Below are 11,925 nucleotides of genomic sequence, written 5' to 3' on the forward strand. Positions count from 1 at the left end.
TCCCCTTCTGCTCGCATAGAGTGACTTTGACAAGCCCACGTGTGCCTTCCTGTCTGAATTATTTAGATAATTGCTTCAAATGCCCATTTCCCTTGAGCTCTGGTGGCCCCATTCTGCCACTTTCTCAGAGGGAGAGAAAGCAGGAGAATGACCTTGGTCCATCCTTTACCGCACATTTCTCCTTAGAAATTGATCAAGGTGCTTTGTGCAGCTCTGCTTATTAATTCTCTGACCTCACTCTCACATAACGGCTTGTGGGACTACAGCTGTTTTAGGAAAGGATATTCTGTTACCTCATGTTAAATCTTTATGGTGTTCAGCTGAATCATTTGGGCGAAAAGGGCAGAGCTCCAGCATAAATGTGGGTTACTGTAACCCATTCTCAGCTCACATGAGGAAAATAGATTTCACTTGTTTTCACCAACTATCATTAAGTTTTAAAAGTCTGGATATTACTGAGTCCTTCTGTTCTACTTTGTTTCGATTTCAGCATTCAAAAACAGATATTAAGAATCCAAAGGCATTAATTACTCAAGAATTCCTAAACCTAAAAGGCGGGTAATTACAAGTCACAGACTATATTTTTGCTTGAAAACTTATTATTTGGATATACAGTTAGGTTCTTGATGACATGAAGAACTAAAGAATGTAGGATGATTGAATGAATCTTGTGACGTTCATTGCAAATGATCAGGAAACCAGGGGATGAAACTGAGGCCATGTCTAATTATGTTTAACCTCTGTAATTCTGGGACATACTATCTAGTTTCTAGGATTTTGAAAATATGGAAAAACAAGCCCTTTGTTATTTCTTTTATGCAGATTAAATGAAAGCTTTTTCCTTCCTCCGCAAGAGTCGTAGTATCCAGGCATGAATTTAAAAAATCAGCTTCAATATTTGGGAACTTTTTCATAATAAACAATGCAATCAAAAGTTACTTTACAAGGCAGTCAAGAGTTTATTGATCTCAAGATACTTCAATCAAGAAGATTCTGACCTTTGCTTGGGGAGGAAGAGAGGACTGTAAGAATAGAGTATGAGTTGTCATTTGGTGGGCCCTCCATAATCAGCATCTCACCAGTTGGGTTACTGATCTCTTGGGAAACAATTTTATACTGCAGGTTCAGCATTGGCTCATGCTTTTACTGACTGGGCGCTCAGCAGTGGTGGAAGCCAGATTATTGATTCCATGCATAACCTCCATACCTGCTACCAAAACCACTCTGTAAAGAAGCTTATTGAGAAAACATTGAGGTAATTGAGAAAAGAGATTAACTGGTATTCATTCAACCCACTCTTTTGTCTGGATCTCCTATAAAGGTTAAGACTGAGCTAGGGCAGTTAATGCCTTGAGAGGTCAAGAGTGTTTTCGGTGCTTTCCATCATGGAGATGCAGCAAGCAATTTGTTCTCACTGAAACAGACATCTGTTCTGGATTTGTCATTCCTTAACGTTTCTGCCATCACCACCATCTACGGCCTTACAGAACGACTTATGTATCATCTTGCTTTATACAACATGCAACATCCTTTTGACTAAGGGCACATTTTATAGTAAAAGAAGTGTAGAAAGGATGTTATGCCTGTGGGATTAACAAGTACTAACATTTACCATGTCACATAGAACATTCATTCTCAATGGGAGTGATATTACCTCCACGAAAGGCAAAAGATTGTTCTAAGGCAAAAAACGAACAAACAAGCAAACAAAAAACATAGCTATTACAATAATTAGGGAAAAAATCTTAAAAGTTTCCTTGTAATAAGGGTGGGGAGATAATGAAAAACATTTGAGAAACAATGACCTAGAAATAGTTGCCTTACAGAAAGTTGGCAGGGCCCAGCAGGAAGTTTTAAGGACCATCTGAGAGATAATATCTTAGGAAGTTGTGGCCCCATCTTACAAGAGATGATGTACATTTTTGACAGTGACCAATTTCTCCCATATTTAGGTATTTGGATCATATTTAGAATATTTGGATCTGGGGACCAAGGAATGGAAGTAGGAGTGGCTGTCACACATTGTGATATCTTGTGCTTTTGTTACTGTTTAATTCAAAATATTTTCCAATTATCTTGTGGTTCTTCTTTAACCCATGTGTTTTTAGAAGTATATATATATTTAACTTCCAAATATAGGAAGGGTTTACTCGTATCTTTTTGTTAATTCTAATTTAATTCTGCCATGATCAGAAAATATCCTATGTATCATTTCCATTTTTTGAAATGTATTGAGTCTTGTTTTATGGCCCAGCTTCCATGAGTACAGTTGTTGGTAGGAGTGTACTGAAAACGTTTATTAAGTCAAGTGTATCCTCATTGACATTTTACCTATTAATTGATTTATCTATCAATTGCAGAAAAAAAGTGTTAACGTCTTCATGTATATGCCCATTTCCTTTTTAGTTCTACAAATTCTAGCTTTATGTACTTGGCATTTCTGTTGTAAAAACCACGTATACTGAGGAGTCTGACTCCGGGCCACACAACTGTCTGATCCTTCATGCCCGACCAGAGGTAATTACAAGGCTTTGCCTGGCAGGCCTCGTGAGGAGAAGCTGTTCTGTCCACACCAGATTCGTACAGAGCCAAGGCATTGATTTTTCTGGAGTGAATTGCAGTCAAGGACTCCAGACCCCCGGAACAGCCATTCTTAGATGCGCGCCTGCTTTCCTAGCCCAATTCCTGCCCTCCTTGTCAGGGGTCTAGGCTGAGACGCTTTTCTCTACTTTAACTCAGTACCTTTCCACTCCTAGCCCTTTTGTGTCTCCTAACTCCTGGCCCACAGGTACAAAAAGAGGCAGAAGCCTTTTGTTTAGGGCTCCTTGGCAGTGAAATGATCCCCCATCCGCACTGCATACATGGACTCTGGTCCAGTGCCATTCTGCAAGAAAAAACGAAACCCTTAGGAACTGGTTTTCATTTTCATTTTCATTTTCAAAAACAAAACTACTTGTTTTTGCCTCTTGTCTGTCATGTCACAGAAAGTGAATAAAGTTTTCTTGTTACTTGAATTTCAAGTTGGCCTATTGTCCTAACTGACCACCTCGACAGCCGATTGCTTGAAATATTTTTAAGATTATTACATTTTCTTCATGAATTGAACTTTTATTGTAAGTTCCCTCTGCTATCCGAAAGTAGAGCATCCCTATGAAAACTCTGGTAAGCAGAAATGGCATAAAGTGAAGAAGCAATTACTTTAGGACACATCTTGAAAACAGATGCACAAAATAAACTGAGATAAAGCTCAGATGCTCACAGTTCAAAGATACGGTGGCTGGATGCTGAGATGCTGAGTGTGGCTCCCGGGGAAGGACCTTGGCAATGCCTCTCTCACTGCCCGGGCCGTGGGCAGCTTCTGTAACAACTCACTGCAGAACAAAAGCTGAATGTTATTTTTGCCTTTTTTTTTTTTTTTGTAAAAGCAAAAATCCTCTTCAGAATTCCTTCCAAACAGGTACTAACGTAGGTCTTTCATAGAAGTAACATCAGTATGTGAAAGTCAAGTTCATTTTGCATTACTAGTATTTCCTAACAGCTAGAAAATCCAATTTGAAAAGTAAAGTGATTTTATTTCATAGCAACAAAAACATAAAATGTCAATGTAACAAAAGATTCATAGGTCTTCTACCGAGTCAAATTAATGAAAGGCAGTAAAGAAGATCTACAGTAGCTGAGAGATGCATTGCAGTCATGAACAAAAAGATTCAATTTCTTCAAGAAGTCAGTCATTGCTTCTAAAATTGATCTAGACCTAGAGAGCTTGTGGTGTAATTTAACTTGTAATTTATATTTTGGGAAAGGAAAGAGTCAAGAATAGCCAAGACATCCAACATTGCTATAGTTTTCAATTTGCTTCTCCTTTAGCTGTTGAGATACATGGACATGAAATGCATCAGAAGTCAAACTACTGTGTGGGTTATGTGAAGCTGTGGACACCAGTTCCAAGTGACTTTCAGGTTGTCCACCATTAACTCAACCATTATCCATCCAAGTAGTTTACCACTTACACATAACGCATTTTTGGAGATCTCATTCTTAGCTTTCATGTTGTGGCTTAAAATTAAATATATGGAGATTATTGTTCAGTCGTCAGTAATTATGCCTATTATCATAGTGATATGCTGATTCCTTTAATTTTATTGAGAAATAATGGATCCCCATCACTGTAAGTGTACAGCACACCAGCATGGTGGTTTCATCTGCATATATTGTGAAATAATTACCACATCAGGTTCAGCTAACATCCATCTTCTTATATAGACACAATAAAAAGAAAAGAAAGAAGAAAAGAATAAAGGAAAATAATCTTTCTCCTTGTGATGTAACTCTTAGGATCTACTCTCTTAATTTTTCTATATATCGTGCAGCAGTGTTAGCTTTGGTCATATGTTGTCCATTACATCCCTAGTACTCATTTGTCTTAACTGGAAGTTTGTACCTTTTAAGCACCTTCCTCCAATTCCCTCTTCCCCCACCCTCTGCCTCTGGTAACCACAAATCTGGCCTCTTTTTCTATGAGTTTACTTGTTTAGTTTTTTTTATATATATTCCACATATACGTGCGATCATCTAGTATTTGTTTTTCTCTGTCTGATTTATTTCACTTAGCATAATGCCTTCAAGGTCCAACTACGTTGTTGTAAATGGTAGGATTTCCTCCTAGGTTTTTGTTTTTGGTGTTTTTGTCTTTGCTTTTTAATGGCCAAATGGCTTTCCATTATATATACACCACAATTTCTTCATCCATTTATCCATTGATGGACCCTTAGGTTATTTCCATGTCTTGGCTATTGTAAACAATGCTGCTATGAACACGGGGTGTAGAAATCTTTACAAGTTTGTGCTTTTGTTACTTCTGGATCTAGTCCCAGCAGTGGAATTGCTGGATCATATGGCAGTTCTATTTTTAATTTTTTGAAGCTCCTTCATACCGTTTTCCATTGTGGCTGTATTTATGCTGATTTTTCTTACTTGGGCTCATTGTCTTGATCTCTTTAACACTTTTAACACCGTCAATAAGATTTTGAGAAATGTTTCTACCTTAAAGATTCACCAGGATTTTCAATTTACTACTACTAGTGTTCCCATTTTTACCTCAAGTGAATCAAGTATCATTACAAGTAAACAGCTTCTGTTTCAAAAAAATCAGGAAGATGCTGACAAATTAACATCTTATTGATTGTCTCACACAACGTTCAAATAGTTCACAGAGGTCACTCATTACTTTGAAGTTTCTTTTATCTATTTAGAGGGACAGTTGCAAATTTTCCCACCTCTGGCACATGCTAGGCAATCTTTTTGTTTGCATATCAGTAATAGAATGCAATGCAGCTCTATTGATTTCTGGGTATCTTCCCTTCTTAGGTGTTGTAGGAAGCTTTGTTGTTGTTTTGCAGCACAACCTGGAATTCTTCCAAAAAATAATCAGTGTCTACTAGTCAGTTGACATCCCACTGAGTAATTTTTCTCCTGCCTTTTTTGCAAACACAATAGCTTTATGTTTTAATGCCAAACATGGTGGTATCGCTCTCTATGTATGTGTGTGTGTGTGTATATATATATATATATATATATATATATATATATAAACAGATATGCAATTGTTAGTGTATCTTAACATAGATCTTTTTAAAGATATTCAAATGGTAGTTCAATTTAATGAACAATGTACAAACAATGCTCGTAATTCAACTGATGTGAGATTGTAGAATGGTGAGATGCGCCGTAACCCAGTGTGCACACATGTGGACACTGACAGCTACGTCATGATAACTGCTTGGCTCAGAGTGAGTGAGTGTGAGAGAAACAATGCTCATAACTCAACTGATGTGAGATTGTAGAACTGTGAGATGCGCCGTAACCCAGTGTGCACACATGTGGACACTGACAGCTATGTCATGATAACTGCTTGGCTCAGAGTGAGTGAATGTGAGAGGCATTGGACTGTAAGATGCTGTTTGACTTCAGAAATGTTAAAATGTGAAAAGGTGTCTCTTAGAATCAACAACACCCTTTAGCTTCCATTATGGAGTGAAAAAAGAAAAGTCATTTTGGAAGGAGACTGACGCAGAGTCAGTGCTGTTATGGCCGAGAATGAATGAGTTTCAATGTTCTAAAACTGGCCTTTCCCCTCAGAAGGATAAATCATAGAGATGAGAAAAGAAAAGGATCTTGAATGAAAGAGGTAAGTCTGAGATTGTTCCCTTGAAAACTTGTTCAAATTCCTGTGAATCTGGGCTCCTTCACACCTCTGTTTTTGTACACTAGGGGGCTCTGACACACAGCAGCATGTCAAATGAAAATACTGACAGCCTGTTTGGTTTTTTTTTAATGTTGTTCCCTCAACAAATATTTATTGAGCTTGAGTTGTTGGGCAATATACTGAACTTTTTGAGGATTATAACAATTACTATGTTCTGTGCTACAGTCTGTAGAAGATTTAAAGTTTTGGAAAGGGAGATAAAACATGTATAAAAATTAAAATAAAGGGAGGCGTGAGACAAGCAAAGAATCATAAAAATGCAAAGTTTTTGGAGTAGTGAATCCTTGCCCAGTTTAAATTTCTTCGACTTGGGAAAAAAAAATGTAATCTTCATTCAAGTGGCCAGACCCTGTCTTTCAGGGGCTCCTCCTTGCTGGGGTTTGTGGGACGGGCAGCAGAGGTAACGCCAGGGCCACAGACTTATTCTTGTCTTCCTTTTCTTTCTTCTGTCTTTGTCTTCTTTCTTGGGGTATTTCAAACCATAGTGACCTGCCAGTGACTCTAAGGCTTCATCTTGAGGGTTGCATTGTGGACCAAAGAAGTTGCCCATTCCAATTTCAAGGTAAATGTTGGAACATGTTTTTCTCTCCAGGAAATGATGGTGGCCGTCAATACCTCTTACCAGGAGTACTGTGTGTGCATTTTCCCAATGTTGCCAAAATTGCAACGGGATGTTCAGAGCCCTCTGAATTAGAGAACCAAATTGGCACAGCAGGAGTAGAAATGAGGCTGCAGAAATACTGGCCTCCTTCCTTTACCATTACAGTTTTGCCCACTTCCTACCCAAGCTACAGTCTGGCCTTACTTTCTGAGCTCCTAGGCCATTCAAAGTTATAGCCTTTGGGACATTTGAAAGTCTTACCCAAGAATCCAAGAGGTCTACTCAATTCTAGAAGCCCAAGGCAAAAAAAAAGTCTCTGCTTTCTCATTTTGGCTTTTTTTTAAAAAAATTGGGAAACAGCTAGTTGAAGATTCATTTTAGTTATTTATTTTAACATCTTAATTTAAAAGATCCATTAAACTTAAAAAGTCTTAAAATGTATACTCCCATATAACCTCTACTCGGAGGCAGCAATCACTAGTGTCTTGCCTGTATTTGCTTTATTTACGTCTCTAATCATTGTTGTTATCATGACGGATGAACCATTTGAGAGTAAACTGCAGACACCATAATCCTTTAATCCCAAACACTTCTGTGTTTATTTCCTAACAACACGAACATTTTCCTATGTAACCAAAGTATAAAAATAATTTCAGAAATTCAATGTTAATATAGTAATACTATCTGTTTCTACAAGTTTCTATCCAAATTTTATCAATTGTCCCAGTAGTGTTATTTACAATTTTTTTTTTCCTGCTCCAGTAGCCAACCTAGGATCACATACTGCATTTAGTTGCCATGTCCCTTTAGACTCCTTCAGTCTGGAACTATTCCTCTGTCTTTAACACTGAAATCTTTTGATTAAGAGTTCAGATCAATTGAATGTCTCTGAGTTTGGGCTTGTCTGATATTGCCACATGATTCGATTCTGTTAACCCATTTTGGGGGCAGGAATGTTACATATTCTTGGGAATATTATATCAAGAGGCATACGATTGCCTTCCTTAGGGACTGAAGAGTTTTTTTTCTTCCCCAAGCAACATAAGAGGGCCCATCACCCCACAGACTCACCAGCAAAGTATGCTGTCAAGCTTTTGAATTGACTGCCAATGTGATAGGTGAAAATGGTATCTTAATACAGTTTGCAGAAACTAATCTTTACTGAAGTAGGATTTAAAAGCAATAACATGAATACATTTTAAGGACACAGTGTGATGAATTTTGACAAACGATAAGAGGAACAGACAAATTTCCATCCCTCTAAAAAGTTTCTCATTCCCCTTTTCAGTAAATCCTGCCAGTCCTAGGCCCAGAAAATCGCTATCTGCTTTCTGACACTAGGGACTAGGTTTCTGGGCTCTCGAGTTTCACACAAATGGAAGCCTATGCTATGTACATGTTTGTGCTGGAAGGAAGAGGATACTGGTGGCACCCTCATGGCTGATTAGACAAAATGAGACTTCTTATTTTCAGTATGTTCCAATTCAGGCTAGATGGCCTTAATATATAGAGATTATAAGTAAAACTGAATTCTGCTAATTTTAAATAAAATGCACTCTCTATTCTGAATGTTTTAATTGGTCTTCTTACTATGACAACATACTAAGCCCCAAAGAACAGCAGGATTACAGCATCTGTAGGAATCTCAAGGTATCATTTTTATGAGTTCTATCCTTACTATCAAATAATTTTTTGTAAACCTTCTGTGACAAGGATTCTGAATCTTCCAAAGAAATTACTGTCCATTTTAGGGAAACCTTCTTTCCCCTTTGGGAAGCTATATTGGGATCAGTGGTTAGTTCTTAAAAAGAAAAGGACTGTGAATAGAATTCTGCTTTTCCAAATAAATGCATTCTGAACAAGGGTAGGCGGGGTTATGCGGTGGAGGGGTGGTCAATAAATGCCCTCATTCATTTAGTTGTCTTTTCTCTCCCGGTTCTTGATCTGTCAAAGACCACATCACACCGGTGATTTTATTACAGAGTTGATCTCATTCCATCTTGGCTTTTCACTGTGTCAGAGGTGTCTCTTCCAAGGTTTAGGAGAATAAAAAGAAACTTTGCATCTTTGATACTTCTTTCAGCACTGCCTTCAGTAGGTGTTAATGCCACTCTTAGCAACCTTTAACAGCATGTGTGTGAGCGCGGGGTACAAACCGAGCTGATGCAATAAAGGAAGATCCAACTTGACTGAAACATCGAATAGCCCCCTCACCAACCAATTCCCGCAATACTTGTATTCACAGCTAAGCTTCTTGGTAGCTCTGACTTAATGCATGTGGGAGAGTCAAAAGAAGAAAAGCAATTAATCTTTGGGACTAAAGAGAAATAGGCACAGTTCCGGTATAAAATGCTTTCCCAAACTGACCCTTATTTGCATACAGCGCATTTCTGATTCAACAGCTAAATGAGGAGATCGATAAAGCCCTGATATTTAAACTCGGTGATGCTTTGGTTCAGTTTGCCTTTTGATGTGGTCCACTTATTTACTTATTTTGTTGGTTGATAGGAAATGACCGACTGAAAAGAGGTGGGGGAGGAGGTGAGAGGAGTAGGCTGGGAAGGTGGAGAAAATAAGGGCATATTTAGCTCCCGAAAAGACATAAAAACCAAATAACTAAGAAAGACACTGCATAATTGCATGATATTTCCAGTAGTTTTGCATCATTCATTTTAAAACTGCCGATCAAATTGCTAAATGAAAAAGACTTCTAAACAATGTTTAAAGATAAGTGATTTATCAGACAATTTCAGCAGCATTGGTCAAGACCCACCTCATATCAAACACACACAAACACACACATACACACACACACATTAAGTAGCAAAGAGTTTGCAGTAACCTTTGATTGTCAGATTCTGAACATTGAAATATTTTCTGCAATAATTTTAACAGCTTCATTGAGGCAAAATTGTTATACAATAAACCGCACATGTTTAAAGTATACAGTTAGCATATGTTCACACCTGTGAAAAACATCACTACGATCAACATAATGAACGTTTTAATCACACCAAAAATATTCCTTGCACCCCTTTCTATTTCTGCTTCCTGCCTCTCTTACTTCTTTTCCAACCCCAGGCAAACACTAATCTCTATTCTGTCATTAAAGACAAATGTACATTTTTAGAATTTTATATAAATAAAATCACACAGTATATTGCCTGGCTTTTTATCTAGCAAAACTATTTTGAGATTCATCCATGTAGTTGCATGTATCAATTGTTTGTTCCTTTTTATTGGTGACTAGTACTCCATCACGTGGATATACCATAATTTATTTATCCATTTACTTCATGTTAGACATTTGTTGTTTTGTTTTGATTTCAGTTTTTGGCTATTACAAAGAAAATTGCTAGGAGTTTTCACATACACGTTTTTGTGTGGATATTTGTTTTCATTTCTTATACCTCTGTGTGGACTGTCTGGATCATGTGGTAGGAATATGTTTAACTTTTTAAGAAACTACCAAACTGTGTTACAAAGTGGTTGTAGTCATTTTATATTCCCACTGGAGAGTTCTAGTTCTTCCAAATTCTCACCAAAACTTAGTATGGTCAGTCTTCTTAATTTCAGCCAATTAAATTTAGTCATTTAATAAGAAATATGTAGTAATATTGGCAGGCTAAACTGTTGCTGCTCTGCATCCATTGTCTTAAAACACACTGCTTCTTAAATCTTCTTAATTTTGCTCTTTTTTAAAAAACGAGATTGAACCAGGACCTCATGCATGCTAAGTGTGTGTTCTAACCACTGAGCTAGCCCCTCCACCTCCCATTCCTTTACTTTTGTTTTTGCTTTTGTTTTAGTTGCTGGAAAGTATTCCAGCTCCCAGTTCCTCCGTCTTTGCCAGAAGCCTCCCTCAACGTATATTAAAGGCAAGAAGACACTCCATGAGAGAAAAATAAAACAAAGAAAACAAATACATTAAAAACAAATTTTCACTCACCAGTACTGCATTTTCATAATGCTGTCTGTGTTCAGCTGAGAATTTGCCCTACTGCTGAGGAGAATTTAATAGATCAGACCTCTCTTAGCAAACTCCTCAGTACCTGTGCTCCTCGGCCCGAGGCACTTTTCTTGTCACTGTCTCATACGACCACACGTGTTAGACTCTAGATGATGTCCTCCCCTTGAACATAGAAACAGAAACTGGCCCCTCCTAGAGAAACCTCCTTACCACCCAAATTAAAGTAACCCCCTGGTTATTCTCTACTGCATCTATCTCTATGGATTTGTTATTTGTATTTTATTTATCATAACTTGATACTTTCTTGCTGTCTATTTTTTAAAAAAATTATCTGTCTCCTGAACTAGAATTCTCTCCATAAAAGTGTATACTTTTCATTCATATTCACAGTCTATTTCCTGTAGCCAGAATAACGTCTGGCCCATTAGAAGTGTGCAATAAAATATGTCAGAAGAATATTTTCTGGCTCTGGCCTTGGAGCCATGGTTGCTTTTAGAGAGCGTTCTAAAAGAAATGGAAACAGTTAAAAAAAAATTACTATCACATGTAGTAATAGTCTGTGTTCGCTGACATCTGTGCTCCTCATGACTTCATCACTTGTGTTATTTGTGAGCCTTTCCTGAAATCTCCTTTTTATCTGATTTCTTTCTGCCAGTCAGTCTTCCTGTTATTTCACAGTTCCTGTTTTGGGCTCCGTCTTATCCTGGCAATTAAGGCCACCATCATACCTTCCCCTGGTGTCAAAATCATGGGAGAAAGAAAAAAATCTTTTTCCTTGAGTTTTCGTTATTATTGAATACCATCTCTACACTACGGGTTGTGTGTTGGTTTTGGGTTAGGGTTTGGGTTTGGGTTTTTTTCTTTTTCCTCCCCACTTCCTGCTACCAAATCCCAGACATTCTCTTTTCACAGTCCTGTACACGAAAAGACCTTTCTATTTCTGCAGCTTCCTGCTCAAGCTTTTTGAAAGATGCCTTAAGTAGTCTGTCTACCTGCTTCCAAATTCTTCTTCTGCTTTAGTTCATTTCTTATCTGGCTCTCAGACAATGTTCCTGCAGTAAATTCTAAACGTGTTTTTCTTTTATTCAA

This window comes from Vicugna pacos, chromosome 34 (assembly GCF_048564905.1).
Source record: "Vicugna pacos chromosome 34, VicPac4, whole genome shotgun sequence".
In the NCBI taxonomy this organism is placed as follows: Eukaryota; Metazoa; Chordata; class Mammalia; order Artiodactyla; family Camelidae; genus Vicugna; species Vicugna pacos.